The sequence below is a fragment of the Choloepus didactylus genome, chromosome 12 (genome assembly GCF_015220235.1).
Source record: "Choloepus didactylus isolate mChoDid1 chromosome 12, mChoDid1.pri, whole genome shotgun sequence".
NCBI classification, from domain to species: Eukaryota; Metazoa; Chordata; class Mammalia; order Pilosa; family Megalonychidae; genus Choloepus; species Choloepus didactylus.
In genome coordinates, this window is record NC_051318.1 from 16,454,850 (window position 1) to 16,471,557 (window position 16,708).

The following is a 16,708-nucleotide window of genomic DNA, read 5'->3' on the forward strand; positions in this document are numbered from 1 at the left end:
TTGAATTTATGAACAAAGGAAGGCTCCACAGAAGAGGTGATACTTGAGCTGGGTGTAAAAAATGAACAGGAGGTCAGGAGACCCAAAAGGTAGGGAATGAGAGGGAGAAAATTTGGGGCAAGAGTTTTATAATACTGAGGCCCAAAGAAGTTAAATGATTCTCCTAAGGTCAAACAGCTACTTAGTGGAAAATTCAAGATACAGCCCAAGTCTCTAGACCAGGGGTTGGCAAACTACAATCCTTTGGCAATATAGGGGTCACTGCTTGTTTTGTGAATAAAGTTTTATCATAACACAGCCACCCTCATTTTTTTAATGTATGACTGTGGCTGTGTCTGCAATAAAATAGCAGGGTTGCATATTTGTGAGAGAGACAGTATATTCTGCAAAGTCTAAAATATTTGTCATCTGGCCTTTAACAGAAAAAGTTTGCCAACCTCTGCTTTAGGATTTGGGTTCAGCTTTTTTTTTCCAGTATCCTACACTGAAGACAATACTGATGGATATGGGACCAAAGATAAATTTTGGAAGTAACAATTGTAATAGTGACATTTTATGTCCTAAACTTAAATGACACCTCTTACTGTATGAATATAACAAAACACAGGAGAACTACCAGAGCAGAATCCAAAGACATAACCAGATTTAGGAACAGGGATAAGAAGAGAAGGCCATAAGTAATTGAGGGAGAAGGGGAGAACTAGGCTACTGTGGAAAACAAAATAGGAGAATATTTGAATGCTGCAGGAATGGTGAATCTAAAGCTGAAGAAAAGTTTAAGAGAAGAAGAACTAATTGAAGACTATTAGATTTGGGATTAACAGGTCACTAAAAATTCCTCTAGTTGATTGGGATAAGGTCACACATCTTGTTAATACTTTTGTTCAACTGAAAAATAATGATAATCATATCACGGCACAAAATTTCAGTTTACTTTTTAAATGCAATTTTCATTACATTGTGTTATAAATTTTACAAACAAGAAGCAGACAGAAGTTTTATGTTAGTTTGTATATGACTAGTGATGAGTTAAAAACATGGGGGGCTCTTAGGAATGAACTAAGAGTTATATAATCTAAAATTTTCCACAGATAAAAAACAGATCCCATAAAAAGAAGCTACTAGAATGGCACTGGACTTTTCAACAGCAGTGCAGCAAGCTAGAACACAATGGAACAAAACCTTCAGAGTGATCAGGGAATTTAGGATTTTATACCTACTCAACCACAAATCAACAATGAGTGTAATAAAGACATTTGTAGACACATGAATTCTCAAAAAATTGACCTGCTGAGTACCATTTCCCATGGAGCTCTGGAAAATGTCTTCCCCTAAACTGAAAAGCAGTCCTAAAGAGAGAAAGTTATGGGATCAAGAAAACAGAACCCAAATCAGAAGAGAAGTAGAGGGAATTCTTTTGGCAAAGATTAACAAGTTATGGAGTGACTCAGTGGCAGAATCACAAAAATGCTTAGGCTCCGGAATAAAAACAACCAATGTCAGACTTACGAATGTCTCATTCAGCAGTTACTGAGGGCCTTTTATAACCTATGTGCTGGGCATAAAATGTCTTATTTATTTAATTATTCAATTAACAACAATACTACCCTAGGTTTATATACACTTTCCTCTGAGCTCTCACAACATTTTAACATTACGGGGATTAGAATAAGGACTGTGTTTGTATATTCATAACGCATTTGCAGTTTAGAATTCCTTAATGTCATAAAACCAGAAAGTGACGTAATACAACCATTAAGCATAAATTCTGGAATAAGACCTTTTGCATGTGTAGTTTCAGTGAAATGCACTCCAGAGCTTTCTTATAGTCAATTGTATTTTTTAAAATGACTCTATGAAGTGTTTAGGGGGAGATTGTTGGTGAAGCCATTGCAGTAGAGATGTCAGGAGAGAATGGTCTGGATTTTAAGAACTTCCTCCCAAGACTGTGATGCTGGAGGGCAGTGTGAGAATTCTGACAGCGAGATTTAGGAACTAAGCCCACCCCAAATACTCATAGCAGTAGTTCTATTTTTTCCCTTTCCCTCTGTTTAAATGGTAGAAAGCAACATTTGCTTAAAATCCCTACTAGAAGTCAATGCTGATGACTCAAATCAGCATTGTTTTGAACAAAAAGAGTCGCAGCTGTCTTGACCACACACAGACCTTTTTATCGATTGCCCAAGTGCAGTGCGAGCTCTGTTCCACGGTTTTAGACTGTGGTAAATAAAGTAATATCAGAAGATGCTTACCACGGACAGTGGTTGTGCCCCTCCCCCCACCCCAAAAAACTTCTAAAAAAATATTTCCTCATTCTTTCTGGATGATCTTAAATTGTTGCTGCAAATGGCGGTAATGACTGCTAAGTAATTTTGACAACTTAATTACCTGTCTCAAAACAGCTAAAGAGAAGCATATATACTTGTTTACAAAGCAGAATGTAATTCATATGCTATAAATCAGTCTTTCAAAGTGAAAACATTCTAAGAGTGATTCAGAACACAACTGATAAAACCTGAGGGATTTATGTGATTTTAGTTCTTTTAAGGATCATGTATAAAAACATTAATAAAAACAGTAAATATCAAAAGAGACTTTAGAAAGCATTACAATATCATTAAGTCTTCAGGATATAATAAATAACCAAAAATAAAGCTTAATTGTTCTTAATTCTACTGAAGTTGTTTCAGATATAATTTAAGTCCAACACATTTTCACCCCAACTTGGATGATGCCCTAACAATCTTTATTGAATTGTAAACGGTGGTGGTGGTGGAGGGGCAGCGTAATATGCATAATCTTAAAATATATGTCCAGTGCTCACTTCGGCAGCACATATACTAAAATTGGAAAGACACAGAGATTAGCATGGCTCCTGTGCAAGGATGACACAAATTTGTGAAGTGTTCCACATTTTGACAGTAATGTTTTGGTAATGAATGGTGGTGATGGTAGCACAACATCATGAACATAAATAATAGCACTGAAGCAAAAAGAGAAATGTTAGATTGTATATATTGTAATAGGATAAAAATTAAAAAAAAAATCCATGGATCTACACTACACAAACAGTGAACCCTAAGTTAAACCATGCACTCTAGTTAATAGTACAATTATAAAAATGTGCTATCATCAGTTGAAACAAATGTTCCACACCAATGCAAGGTGTTAATACTAGGGTGGTGTATGGGGATCCTGTATTATGCATGATTGTTCTATAAATCCACAACTTCTCTAATAAAGAAAAAAAAATACATTAAAAAAAACCCCTTTCTCTAGTTTGGTCTTTTCTCAACTGGATGCAACTTTGGTCCCCAGGGGACATTTGGCAATCTCTGGAGACATTTTTGGTTATCCTTCAGAGTAGCTGATGTTAGATGCTACTAAACATTCTGAAATGAACTGGACAACCTCCCCCACACCCAATGAAAAATTATCTGGTCCAAAATGTTCATAGTGCAGAGGCTGAGAAACCCTGATCTAGTGCACAATTTGCACAATCATAAAGACACTTTTATCTAGAAGGAACTTTGGATAGAACTGACCTAATCTATTGTACAAAATAGGAGTCTTTGTCATTCCCATAATGCCACAATTTCTATAAGGCATAATTCTTAAGGTTAGAATTGTTATATTGATGTTTCTCAGTGTGTCTATTTGTTCATGTTGGTAAATTCTATGATATCATAAAAAAAAGGTAGCTCACACTCTACATAAATGGGCAATCACTGATGGGCCTTAATTTAATAGACACTTTATCCAGATTTATCCAAAAGAGTTTTTTTTTTTCACTTTAAGCTTGAAGTTTGGAGTCATGCTGCATTTAGCATCTTAGAAAATAGAAAGCCATTTTGTAAAGTGCAAAAGTTAATTAACATGCCTACGTTAAACTTGGATATTTTTAAGATTAGAGTAGTAGGCTCTCTATATGAAGGAAATGTTTCAAAAGTACGTATCATCTCTGGGTACATATCATCAGATGCATTGCTATCTCTTTAAGCGAAACCCTGAAGGAAACGTCTGTGTTATTCACCTCTTAGGGGAAATTCAGAGGCACACAGTTACCGGAATTCTCTCCTAGGTTTCCAAGGATGCAACAGTGATTCATTCTGCTTCTTTCCCCAGACTTAAGTTTCCCTCAAACCAACACAGCCCTGCCTTTCCTTGGAAAGAAATTTTTCTTTTTAATTTAATTTTATTTCTTAGCTACATTAAATCAAAGAGAAGTGTTGCATTCATAAATGAAGATGGAAGTCCTATCCATTCTGAAGAGGTGGCATTGATTTTCTACCAGTAGAGTTGGATCTGGACTTTGTACTTACACATTCCTGTCCTGACTGGGTTGTGCCAATCCTACATTTTCTAAATAACCATGGAGAACTTTTTGGCATTAGGATGAGGTTGAAAAACACGTAGGGGGTGCCATCATAACTTTCTGTCCTAGAATTCATCAGTTTTGTCTCAAGCTACAAATGAGAGCCAGGAAATAGGAAATAGCACTATTCTAATGTCACAGGAAAATTCAAAGACCAAAGATAAATTGTCAAAAAGCATTTGACACCAGGCCTTCTGCTCTGGCTAAAGAATCAGGTGAACTTCCTTTTCTTAATTTTTCCTTTTCAAAAAGTCGTGATACCAAGGGAACTATCAGCTGAACTTACAAAAACAAAGCACAAAAATCATTCATTTTAGCTTCTTAATGTTTGAGACATACTTTGAATATCAGTCTTAGGTCACACCCACTGTGGACATCAAGGCAGACAATTTAAAAGAGATTTTTGTTACATTAAGTAAGATTAAAGATATTCATCTATGTTCACTAGCTGTCTAGACATGGAAAACATCTGGGAAAGATAGCAGCACAGCGTTAACATGTAACTTTCCTTCCATGCTTCTCGGAGGCCACTCTTAGGAAACGCTTTAACTGCTGGACCCTTTGATAAAAATCCTTCAAAACATAGACTGTTTTCTTTCTGTGCTCATCAGCTTCTTCTTTCTGTTACATTCCTAATGAACACAAAAGAGAAAGAATTATCTTTCTTTTCAAGCTAATAATCTAGACACTTGTTTTCTTTGTTCACTTGACTTTTGTATATAATCTGAGTTACAAGCATCTTCACTAATTGGCTGTCACTGCCTATGTAAATAGCTTTAGCTCTAGCTCCTTCAGTCAAGAAAACTTGTTTGACTTCATACGCACCAGAATGGCTATTATTTTAAAAATGGAAAGTAAGTGTTAGTGATGTTGTGGAGAAATAGGAACCCTCGTGCACTGTTTGTTGGTGGGAATGTAAAATGGTGCAGATGCTGAGGAAAATGTTTAGTGGTTCCTCAGAAGGTTAAGTATGGAATTACTATACAGCCTAGAAATCCTGCTTCTAGGTATATACCCCAAAGAATTGAAAGCAGGGGCTTGGGCAGGTGTCTGTACACTGATGCTCCTAGATGCATTACTCACAATAGCCAAAAGGTGGAAGCAACCCGAGGGTCCATTGGCAGAAGAACGAATACACAAAATGTGGTCTCTGCATATAATGGAATATTATTCAGTTATAAAAAGGAATGAAGTTCTGATACATGCGAAAAATAGGGATGAACCTTGAAGATATCACATTGAGTGAAATGAGCCAGACACAAAAGGACATGTCTTGTATGATCTCACTTACATGAAATAACTAAAATATGCAAATTTATAGAGAGAGAAAGAAGATTACTGGGTACCAGGGGTAAGGGTGGGGGTGGGCAATGGGGAGTTAGATTTAATGGATGCAGAGTTGTTGTTTGGGGTGATGGAAAAGTTTGGTAATGCGTGATGGTAGTGAGGGTAGCACAACATCGTGAATGTTATCACAACCACTGAATTGTATGCTTGGGAATGGTTAAAAGGGAAATTGGTATGTAACATATTTATATTCTATATCTGTATCTATCTATCTCTATATAAGTATATCTATCTACCTATACACATCCATCTATCTATCTATCTATGTAACTACAATAAAATGTTAAAAAAAAAAAAAGAGAGAAAATTTGTTTTCTAGCCCTTAAAATATTTCTTGATTCTGCCCTTTGAAAATAGATGCCCATTCTGGAGCAGTCTACTCCTGTCAGCCTCGTTGAATCATCAGCATCCTTGGTCACATTAGGTTCTAGTTTCGCTCCAACTCTCAGCAAACTCCGGCCCTTCAGAACACTTAGAAATCAGTGTATTGTAACTGACCCTGACAATTTGTTTCCTTGTATTGTTGTATTTTTAAAAATGCAGATATGTCTTGTTTCCCAAAATAGTCTGTAAAGAGAGAGATGCTGCACTGTGTATAACTTTGTATGTTCCTTGTGCCCAGAGGCATTCAATAAATTTGATTGATTCTGATGGTTTTGCTCCATGGAAAGGGCACAGTGTGGATTGCTGCCTCCTTTTTGAAATTCACTAGTAGAGTGCTGCAGTGAACCCACGGAAAAGAGGAGATTCTTGAAAATCTGTATGTGGTCCTTCCTACAACCGAAGGCATAGATATTAACATCATCAATATTTGAGCTAGAAAGAATCTTAGCACTCACCTGATGAAGTGGCTCCCAACACAGAGATGGAAGATGGTTTCTAAACTATATCAGTGCTAAGGCAGTTCAGACTTCTTAAAATATCAGTACTTTTTTCTTCTGACTAAAATCATATTGATTTAGGATGGTAACAATGCATATTTCATCCTAATAAGAAACTCTGGTTAGTTAGCTAGATAGTAGACACTATCTGTTATTGATTAATAAAACAGTAAATGTGTGTTATTAATAACTGCAAACCTTTAAGTGCAAATATTCTTAAAATTATAGGTTTCATTATGGAAGAGAAGATAATGTAAAGAATCCTAGGTGTTGAAAAATTTGACAATCATGCATCTAGTCCACCCTCATTTGGTGGGATGGGGTAAGAAATATGAGACCCAAAGAGTTGAAATTTTAGGACATAGAGGTGAAACTGGCAGAATCCACATCTCATAACTATGAATCCAGTACTTTTTAGAATCTTTTTTTATTTTTAAATTTATGAATGAACTATTTACCCAGTAGATGTGAGAAAGAATATGTGGTATCCCTTTAGGTGGTAAAATTGTTTAAGATAGGGTTAAAGTAGTTCTTTTGCAAGAATGTCATCAAAAACAAACTGTATCTAGGAGTTTAAAGTGTAATTCTTGCTGAACTATTTCTCAGCATATGAATTAAAAGATTTTTATTCATAATAATTTTTCTTTATTCTGGAGAATAATAGTAATTTAAAAATCACATTGAAATGGTTAGGAGGAAAATAACCCTGATGATTTTTCTTTTCTTCATATAAGGGGTGTTTGGTGAGCCTCACTCTTGGTGGTGATGGTAGATTTCTTCATGAAAGAATAGAAGCAATGAATTGCAGGAATGGTCAATTTAAAAAGGTCCAGTCTTTCCATCTCGTTTAGCTTCTTCCAAAGGGTAACCATGAACCAGCATGGAATTCTGTTCTGTAAAGTCACTTGATTTTCATTGTCTTCTAGAGTTTCCATAATATAGTTCACAGGGCAAAAATTCATACTGAATTCTGGACTTACCTCTCAAGAAGTTAGAGGCATCAAATCAATGACAAATAAATGTTATAAATAAACGAGTATCATTTTCTCCATTATCAGATAAGGGTTGGAAACGAATTTCGGAAAGTTTAAGAATAGAATTCTATACCACATAGGATATTAGACAGAAGTTTAGAAAGGAGAAAAGAAAAATTGTCTTCTCTCTTTAGCAATTGACAACCCTACCTATGGATGAAGAAGATACGTGTGCATAATGAAAATCAAGCTAATGTTTCTACTTCATATAAATTAGGGAAAGATATTATACAGCATGCCATGACATAAGGCAAAAATAAATTAATTTTTAAAACCTAAGTTTAAAACGTCACCATTGCATTTTCAAACCATAATCTGTACTTATTTCTTTAGAGAGTAATTCCCTGTAGAATCTAAAGAGAAGTAAAAAATGGTTATAAGAGTGAAGTTTCTAAATCACCCTTAAGCATAAGCATATAGAAAGAAGGCTGCAAGTTCACTTGACAAAGAAAATTATTTTTAAAACATTAGATGTTTACTTTTAGAGAAAACACACTTTTATTATTTTTTTAGATAAATCTAAGAGCTGTCTTATTGGCATGATATTTTAAAAAGTTCTCTTGCCAGCAAGTTGATGGTATTTTAATATTTCCCCTGAAAGAGCAGAATTTTTATTGTATTCTATTTTTAGAATCTTTCAACCCAGACATCAAATTAGAGTTTTGAAAGGCTCTTTTATTTAGAGGTCATTCTTTGTGATTCAGATTCTCCAGTCAACACCTAATTCCCATGTTCCTGATGAAAGCAGTAGTATAATTAAATGAAATCTGCAGACAGGCCCTAAAATTTATTTTCACCTTAAGTACAGTCAGAGTTCCACCACACCCACGTCTTTTACCAGAAATGTTATTTTACTGTTATTTAAATGTTATTTACTAGTTTACAACTAGTAAAATAAGCAATCTAACAGAATCTTCACAATAGTTCCAAACCCTTGTTGGCCTTGATAAACAGTTTGAAGACAGGGTCAGATACAATATGTGGTCAGCTAGCAATGACAAGAAATGATAAATCAATTGGGAGCTTGATAGATTGATCAATATGAAGATGGATTGATAAGTAAACACGCAGTCACTAGTTGAACTGCTTACAGAATGGGACCTTCCATTGATTAAAACTTGAGGCCATATACGAAGAAGTAAGAAACTACTTTTTAACTTTGTTTCATTTTGCTTTGAAGGAAATCTCCCTGTAGATACCAATCCATGTTTATTTTTTAGTAAGTCATACTACATCATATTTTAATTAATTAAATGCACATTGTATTTCATTAATTTAATTATATTTTAATGTGAAAATACATAATATTTTAATTTACAGAAAATTTTAATTTGCTTGGTGATAGATGATGATGCAGCACATTAGGTTTGGAACGTCCACATCATTTTTCAGGACTAAGGATATAGAAGAGATAGGACAACAGACAGCAACAGCAAAATTAACAGATGCTATTGATACAAGTCCAGCTGTATGTGGGCAGTGGGGGAGGCGTTTTCAAGTCTGTTCCCTAAGAGAAGGAATGTTCAGGTTGAGCTGAGATGATATAGGAGCAGTTTAAATGGGTTGAAACTACTCTCAATTCTCTTTTCAAGAGTAGAATGCTAACAACCGCGCAAAAATCCCTACAACAGTAATAAAAATAATTCTAGCTAATAGTTATTGAATGTTACTATATACAGGACACTATTCCAAGCAGGTTAGGTACATTTAAGCATGGAACCATCATAGCTATGTGATAGATTCTGTTATTGGCATTTCGCCAATGAGGAAAAAGAGACACAGAGAGATTAAGTGATTGTGCCTGATGACGCAGCCAAAATGTTATGTCACAGAGCTGGGATTCAGACATGAGGACCACTTTGAGTCTGGACTCAATGATTAAAATCTATGAGTAAAGAAGCTAGTTGTCTAGTGCATGGAAATACCTATTCTCTGCTTTGGTAAGTTTTCACTCTCATAGAAAGAAAATCTCCCTCTTCCTTTTCATCCAATGAAACTTCATACCTCATATTTTGTTTTTTGTACATGGGGTGAAAATGGTGGGGTTTCTGTTTGATTCATAGGTTGGAGGTGGTACTATTAGACTATTTATCAGAGCTCATTTTTCGTGGCAACTTTGGCGATAATCAGAATTTGGACTTATTTTATTGGTTACTTGATTGTTGTTGAAAATAACAGGCAGCCAACTCAAACTATCTTAAGTAGATATGGGAATTCATTATAAAGATGCTGGGATAGCCGATGGAACACAAGATTGGGAATAGCTGGAGTTCAAGGACAACTGGAAGAGGACTCTCACTCATTGGGATCATGTTTTCAAATCCCATTAATGTCCCTTTCACAAGACAGACAGAGAGACAGACACAAGAAAGATGTTTGAGGAGGGTGGAGCCGAGAAGGTGGTCTCCCCAATGTGTGGAAATGTTGGAGCACTCACCCAAGCATTTGGAGAAGAAACAGCTGCCAAAAAGGCCCTTGGGAAGGGTTAGGCTCCCGCTCTCTCAAGCCCCAAGGATGCAATGTTGTTTTGTTAGTGACTCTCAGACTTTGAAATCTAATGGAGTTTGTCCTGAGGGTTTTAGGAACTGTTTTGCTCCTGTTAACCCTGTTTTTCTTACTGTTTCTCCTTATGGCAATGGAAATGTTTATCCTATGAATGTCTCTCCTTTGTATATTGGAAGCATATAACTTGTTCTAAGTTCACAGATCCACAGCTAAAGAAAATTATGCCTTAGGACTGGCCATGCCTATAATTGATTTTGATGGGATTTTGTACTTAACTTTTGTTACTGAAATGATTTAAGTTTTTGTGGTATTGTGGAATGAATGTATTTTGTATTTGGAAAGATAATGTCATTTTGGGGTCCAGGGGGTGGAATGTGCCAGTTTGAATGTATTGTGTCCCCCAAATGCCATTATCTTTGTGCTCTCTCTCTTCTGACTCCTCACATTGATTTTCTTTACTTCCCATGATAGAAGGATAGAAGGTTGGGTAAATATAGTCTATTCATTGAATCCAAAATGAATTACAGACTCAAAAGGAATTTATAGCTTTATAATGACATACTAGGTAATGATTTCTATAGTGCAATTGCCTCTTTTTATTGTTCCCCTTTTTCTCCTTCCTCTTTTTCTTCCCCTTCCCCTCCTTCTCATTCTTCTTCTTCCTCAAAAGAGAAGGAATTAAGCTCCTTTTGGCCAGTTCTATGCAACCAAATAGAATTGTTACTCCATGAATTTGAGTCCATCTATTCCAGTTTGCTTAGATGATATGATTTGAATTTGTGGTTAGCCTATACTGATAATAGCATCAACATTCAAATTTCAAGGAACAAGGATTGCCAAATCTCCTTAAATTATATTTCACAGAGAAGCATAAGATATTTATTGAATATCTACTATATGCCTAATGCTATGATAGATGTATACAGTGCATACATAAATCATGGTCTGTTCTCTCCAATAATGTCTAATTTGATAGAAGAAAAACTGAACAATCATAAAAAGTCAAGCATGTAACATAAACAGTACATGAGGTAAAAATTAAAACATACATTTGAGAAATATTCGCAATTGACAGACATGCAACATCTTATCTGAGTCTCACAACAACCCATGGAGGATGGCATCCCATCTTAGTGATACATAGGTTTTCTAAGTGATGTGAATTACCTGGATAGAAGTGACGGGGCTGGTCCTTGAACATGGACCTTCTAACATTAAATCCACAGCAATTTCCATTTTGTCATAGTACTGTGGTTCTTAAGAACTGAAGAGTTCAATTGTCTGAAAGTATGCGGACATTTTAGAAAAGCATGAATGAACCTATGGGCCTAGCAATAGAAGAGTATATTAGTTTAGATTACTTGTTGAAAGTGACAGAAAATGAACTCAAAACCAGTTAGGGAAAGAAAAGATTATTTTAGAGAATAATTTCTGGCTGTTTTGAGTGTCAGGTTCATGTAGGACAGCAGTGGAGAATAAGACGGAGAACAGTTTTGGGGAAAGTGTGTGGGTCCCTTAGAGATCAGACCTGGCAGGAACCTTGGAAATCAGACAGTTCAGGTAACCAGGTGGCAGAAGTCAGGTAACCTAGTAGGGTTCACCATGGTCACGGATCAGCTGAAGAGTTCAAACCAGTCATCAATCAAAGAGGTGCAAGGGCAACCATGTGAAGAGGCATTCGGTTTTAGAACCCAGGAAGAGGATCTGGATCTGACCGACTGTAGAAATGGAAGTTACTGGACAGCACCAGAGAAGCAGAGTCTGGGCATGCTGACTTAAGGTAGCCACGGCCATCCCACCCAGTCCTGGAGAAGTCCTCCTCAAGTAAAAATGAGCTCATGAACCAGTCAAAGGACTTGAGTGGAGCTGACAGAGAGGAATGCTGGGCTATGCAACCTGTAGTCATTGCACCTTTGGTTTTCCTTTCCATAATTATCTGTGTAACACACACCTCTTTAGGATGAAACCCATCTCAGGTGCTTGATGTGCTTGACCTCTTTCCCTTTGAGCTTTGGGGGTTGCCATATAATGTTAGGTTGGTTGTTCAAAGTCCTATGTCATTCTGGCCTAAGTGATTGGTTCAAAGATGAGCACATGACCCAGCCGGAGCAATCAGAACCTCCCTAAGGCTTTTGCCAGAATTTCCTGGAAAAAAAAGATGATTTCTTCTCTGTGGACTTGCTAGCTGTAAGGGATGTTGTTAGCCTAGAGCTGCCATTGAGAAACTTTGCCAACCTGTGTAGAGAACCCACCTGAAAAATGAACCAAGACAGTGGAAAGCAGAGCCTAGAGATGGGACCATTTGCATCTGAATCCAAACACCAAAGGCAGATTTGCTCCTTTGAGCTTCCTAGGTAAGGGAACCAACATATTTTCTATTTTATTTAAATTGGTTTGAGTTGAGTTTCTGTCAAGTGTAACTTTAGTGTTTACCACTACAGGAAGAAAATGCAGGAGCTACACTAACTAGGTGGAGTTTAGAGTCTATGTATTAGATAATAATAAGCCATTAAATTCATGATAGGTTTAGAAATTAGGATTTATTACACTAGATTTTGTAGATTTTAATAGAATATTTCTATGTGGAATCAAACGTAGATGGGAGAAAACATAGCTAAAGCTTAAATAAATAGGAAATAAAATTCTTAAAAGAAATAGCTTGTTTTTTATAAAATATATTGTAACTATTTGTTTGTTATAGTTATTTGTTGTTTTTCCATTCCCTACAGCACAAATATCTGTTTGCAATAAATTGGATCAAATGTAAATAGCTCTTAAAATGAGAGAGAAAGGAAAATGACATGGCTCCTTACTCACTGCTAGACAATGGAAAACCATTTTCTACTTTTGTCTCATTATTTCTGTGCAATCCAATGGGAAAGGCCTTTGCACCTCCAGTTTACAGATGAGGAAATTAAAGACAAGTAGGTAAACTATTATGGAAGTCACACAGAGTTGGGAGCTGAAGCCAGTTTTTTGATTCCAAGTTTAACCACAGATCTTCTGTTGTGTGAAACTGCCTCTGTGATTATACAATGTAGGCATGGATTCTGAAATGCAATACATCGCACATAATGTGATCATTTTTGTTTCAGTACTGATTCTCAGTTATGTGAGTTTATCGCTGATGGATTAACTCTATTGCCCTTATTAGAGAAGTAAGACATACCAAGAATAGAAAAAATCACACATATTTAACCTTTTTTCTCCTCTCTTTTAGAAAACCCTGGTTTTTCGATCTCCTTCCTGCATAACTTTCCTGCCAGAACCAGAAGAATGCCCAAAGAGCCACAGTTTCCCCCGGTATGTGTTACTTTAGAAAACACTTCAAATAAGAGTCTATTCCAACTGACAGTAGCTTCCCCCAAAAAATGTGTTTCTGGTAAATTAAAGGAGGGCAACTGATCACTGAAGGTAAACAGGTGATGAAATACTTCATTAGTACCTCATTCGTAACTCATTTCTCCTGAAGTAGTTGACAAAGAATCAAAACTTAAGTCGTGGGTTTCTCAGAAGTGCAGCCCTTGGGGTCACCCGAGCAGATTCATTATAAGCCAGTGTATAGGGCTGCCTGTCTCCGTGTCAATTACCAGCGTTTGATAACGGATATTATGTCAAGGTCTGTTCTTTTTCAAGATGCAGCCGCACATTTTAAAATCATTACCAGTGTAAGCATGAGTTGCATAGCACCAGTGGGTTCGGTTCATTTGTTATATCCCATTATGACTTAAAAGATACAAGAACGCCCCCGGGGTGGGGAGCAGTGGGCAGGGGATTCATGAAAGCAAAAACTTGGGCGCCTCTTCCTCCTTTACAGGGAGGTAAACTAGAGCCTATTTACCCAGGAACCAATTAAAATCGCTCCTCTCTAGGGAGGCTTGTGAACCCAGCAACGACACCCAGGCTGAACGAATGGGTAAGTGAATTAACCAGGCTCCGAGGTGTTAGTTAAGCCTGGAGGGTTTTATTGAAATGAAGCACTTTTTGCCACAGTGTTTTTGTACTGGGGTATGGAAATATTCTGCTTCTTTGCCCTTTTTGTTTAAAAACCATGTGTGCTTTCCAATAGTCTTTTAACATTTTGGCCTTTCCACGAGTACTCTGCGTCACACACTGGCACGGGTTTGGGACGCGTAACCGGGCATTTGAAGGCAGTCTGTGCTCTCCAGAAAGAATTCCTTTCCTGGTCTTTAGACTGACCTACAAATGCTACAAATAGATGTGTGTGGGAGGTGCTGTAATTCACCCTAAATACTTTAAAATGAAGAAAAATCGTAAACAGTTTCTTCTAAAAAATTGAGGAGAATAAAAGGACGCTCCGCCTTGCCTGGGCTTCATTTTCCCACGTGGCACTGTTTCAGGCTGTTTGTGAAGTGTGGGACTCGTGGGCCCACATGCCCTGCAGGTTTCACTGAACAGCTCACCTTCCTTTCGCCTTCAGACTCTCCCCTACATCCACAGGAGTTCCATGCGTGCAACAAGTTCAGAATATCGATTTCCGCTACCAGTCTCTAAATAAGTCCAAAAGGGGCCATTTCACCTTGATGTACCTTTCCGAAACATTCTGACCATTCTGTGCTCTGGGAGTCACCATGCGTGATGAAATCCATCTCAGGGATCTTCTCCGTTTGCAAAAACACCCTTCCCAACTTGCCTTGTGAAGTTCACGTTTATCCCAGTTGGATTTTTTAAAGGTTACTCTTCCCTTAGACCCAACCTGTTTGTTATAAATCTTTCCAAGCTGCCAGCCGCACTGGAGGATGCTGACCCGAACCTACTGTTATCACCAATTTATCACAACAGGGAAAATTCCATTTCAGGATTAATAATGTATGCTAATGTATTGAAACAAGGGCAAATTTTGCTTTCTCAAATAGTGATCAAAACTCATTTTCACAAATTGAAGGGGAAGATTTAATGGAATGCTACTCCCTACTGCAGGGTACAAAAATCCAAACAACCCATAAATGATAATCTAGCTCTACAGAATAAGGATGTAAACACTAACTGTCTTTGGTTTATTCATTTGGCTGAGAAGCTTTCTCAACATATCTGATGATTCTGCATTCTTTGTGATTTGCTTTTATAGACACACACATGTGCATGGACATAGACATCATTCCATTAGATTATATAGAAAGCATATTTTTTGAATACAAAAAAATGTGGACTCTTCACTTCTTTGGACTTTATGGGTAAAATGTTAGAATTCTGTATCATAGATTCTTCATGCATCTGATTTTTCCCTCTTCCATCATCCATCCTTAAGGTAGATAGTTATGGGGAAATGAGAGGAAGATTTCATAAATGCATTATTTTGCAAAATCATTGATAAAAGACTCAGAAATGCTGTCATTTTTATTCCTTCAGTTCTTCAGTTAGGAAGGTATAAAAAAGAAGTTTCTGGCCCCTTTATAGCCTTGGAAAAATCAGATACTTCTCACCCTAGGGATTCCCTTCCCTTAGCTGTAATATGGTGATCTGCCACAGCTCCCCCTCTTGTCAGCTATTTAATACAATGAGATATTATTATCAGTAAGATATTTCCACAGTGCATTTGTCCATTGAAAAAGACTGTTTTCTATAATTCCTAAATTTGGTTATCATTTTTTTTTATGCTTAGCAACTCATATTGTTTTACATTTTTGGTGAATTTTTAAAATCATATTCACCTAAATGCTTTATTAATCATATAGAAATAAACAGAGGGAAGTACAGCATTTTATAAATCAAAGGTAGGAGATATTTTGAGTCACAAGTTCAACTTTATCTCTTAGGTATCTTTTGAATGTTAAGAAGGGGAAAAAAACCAAAGCTTCTTTAAAGACTTGTTCACAAATAAAGACTAGAGTTATTTAAAGATTTAATGATTTATATGGAAAAAAATCAGATTAATTCTATTTTAGCATTACGTGTAGTAGTGTTTCATTTGGGTCAAAATAATTCAGTTGGCAGGAGAAAGCATTTTAATACAATTTTTATTTTAGAATAGATTGTGTTTACAGAAAACTTGCGAAAATATTAGAGTTCCCATACAGCACCCCTCCCTCAACACATCCACCCGATTTTCCATATTAGTAACATCTTCCATTAGTATGGTACATTTTTATAATTAATGAACCAATATTGATGCATTATTATTAACCAAAGCCCTAGTTTATTCAAATTTCCTTAATTCCCCCAGTGTCATTTTTTTTCTGTTCCAGGATCCCATCCAGAATCCCACATCACATTTAATCCTCAAGTCTCCTTAGCCTCCTCTTGGCTGTGAAGGTCTTGGACTTGGGAAAGCATTCCTAAATGTTTAGTCTTAGCTTTTCTCTTTGTTTTTGTTAACCAGCATACCTTTAGACACTTCTGTTTGCAGAAGTAGAGTTGACTGGGGGCAGATATGAGGAGAAGTAATTAATTCACTGCTAATCGTGGAGTCACTCAGATGGATTGGCTAATCTTTTAAAAGGTGTCCTTTCTACCACCATCTGCAAAAATTAAAAAAAAATCTGTATGAGGAAACAATATTAAATTTACGAGTACACTTGATGATTATTTTCAAATGTCAAAGAGAA

At 36.5% G+C, this 16,708-nt stretch overlaps 1 non-coding gene across 1 annotated transcript; it reads left to right on the forward strand.

Moving 5' to 3' along the window:
* The first annotated feature begins 2,816 nt into the window (after window positions 1–2,816).
* LOC119507524 lies at window positions 2,817–2,918 on the forward strand. The gene has a single exon (XR_005211281.1). It is a non-coding gene; the product is annotated as a U6 spliceosomal RNA (small nuclear RNA).
* The last annotated feature ends 13,790 nt before the right edge of the window (window positions 2,919–16,708 follow it).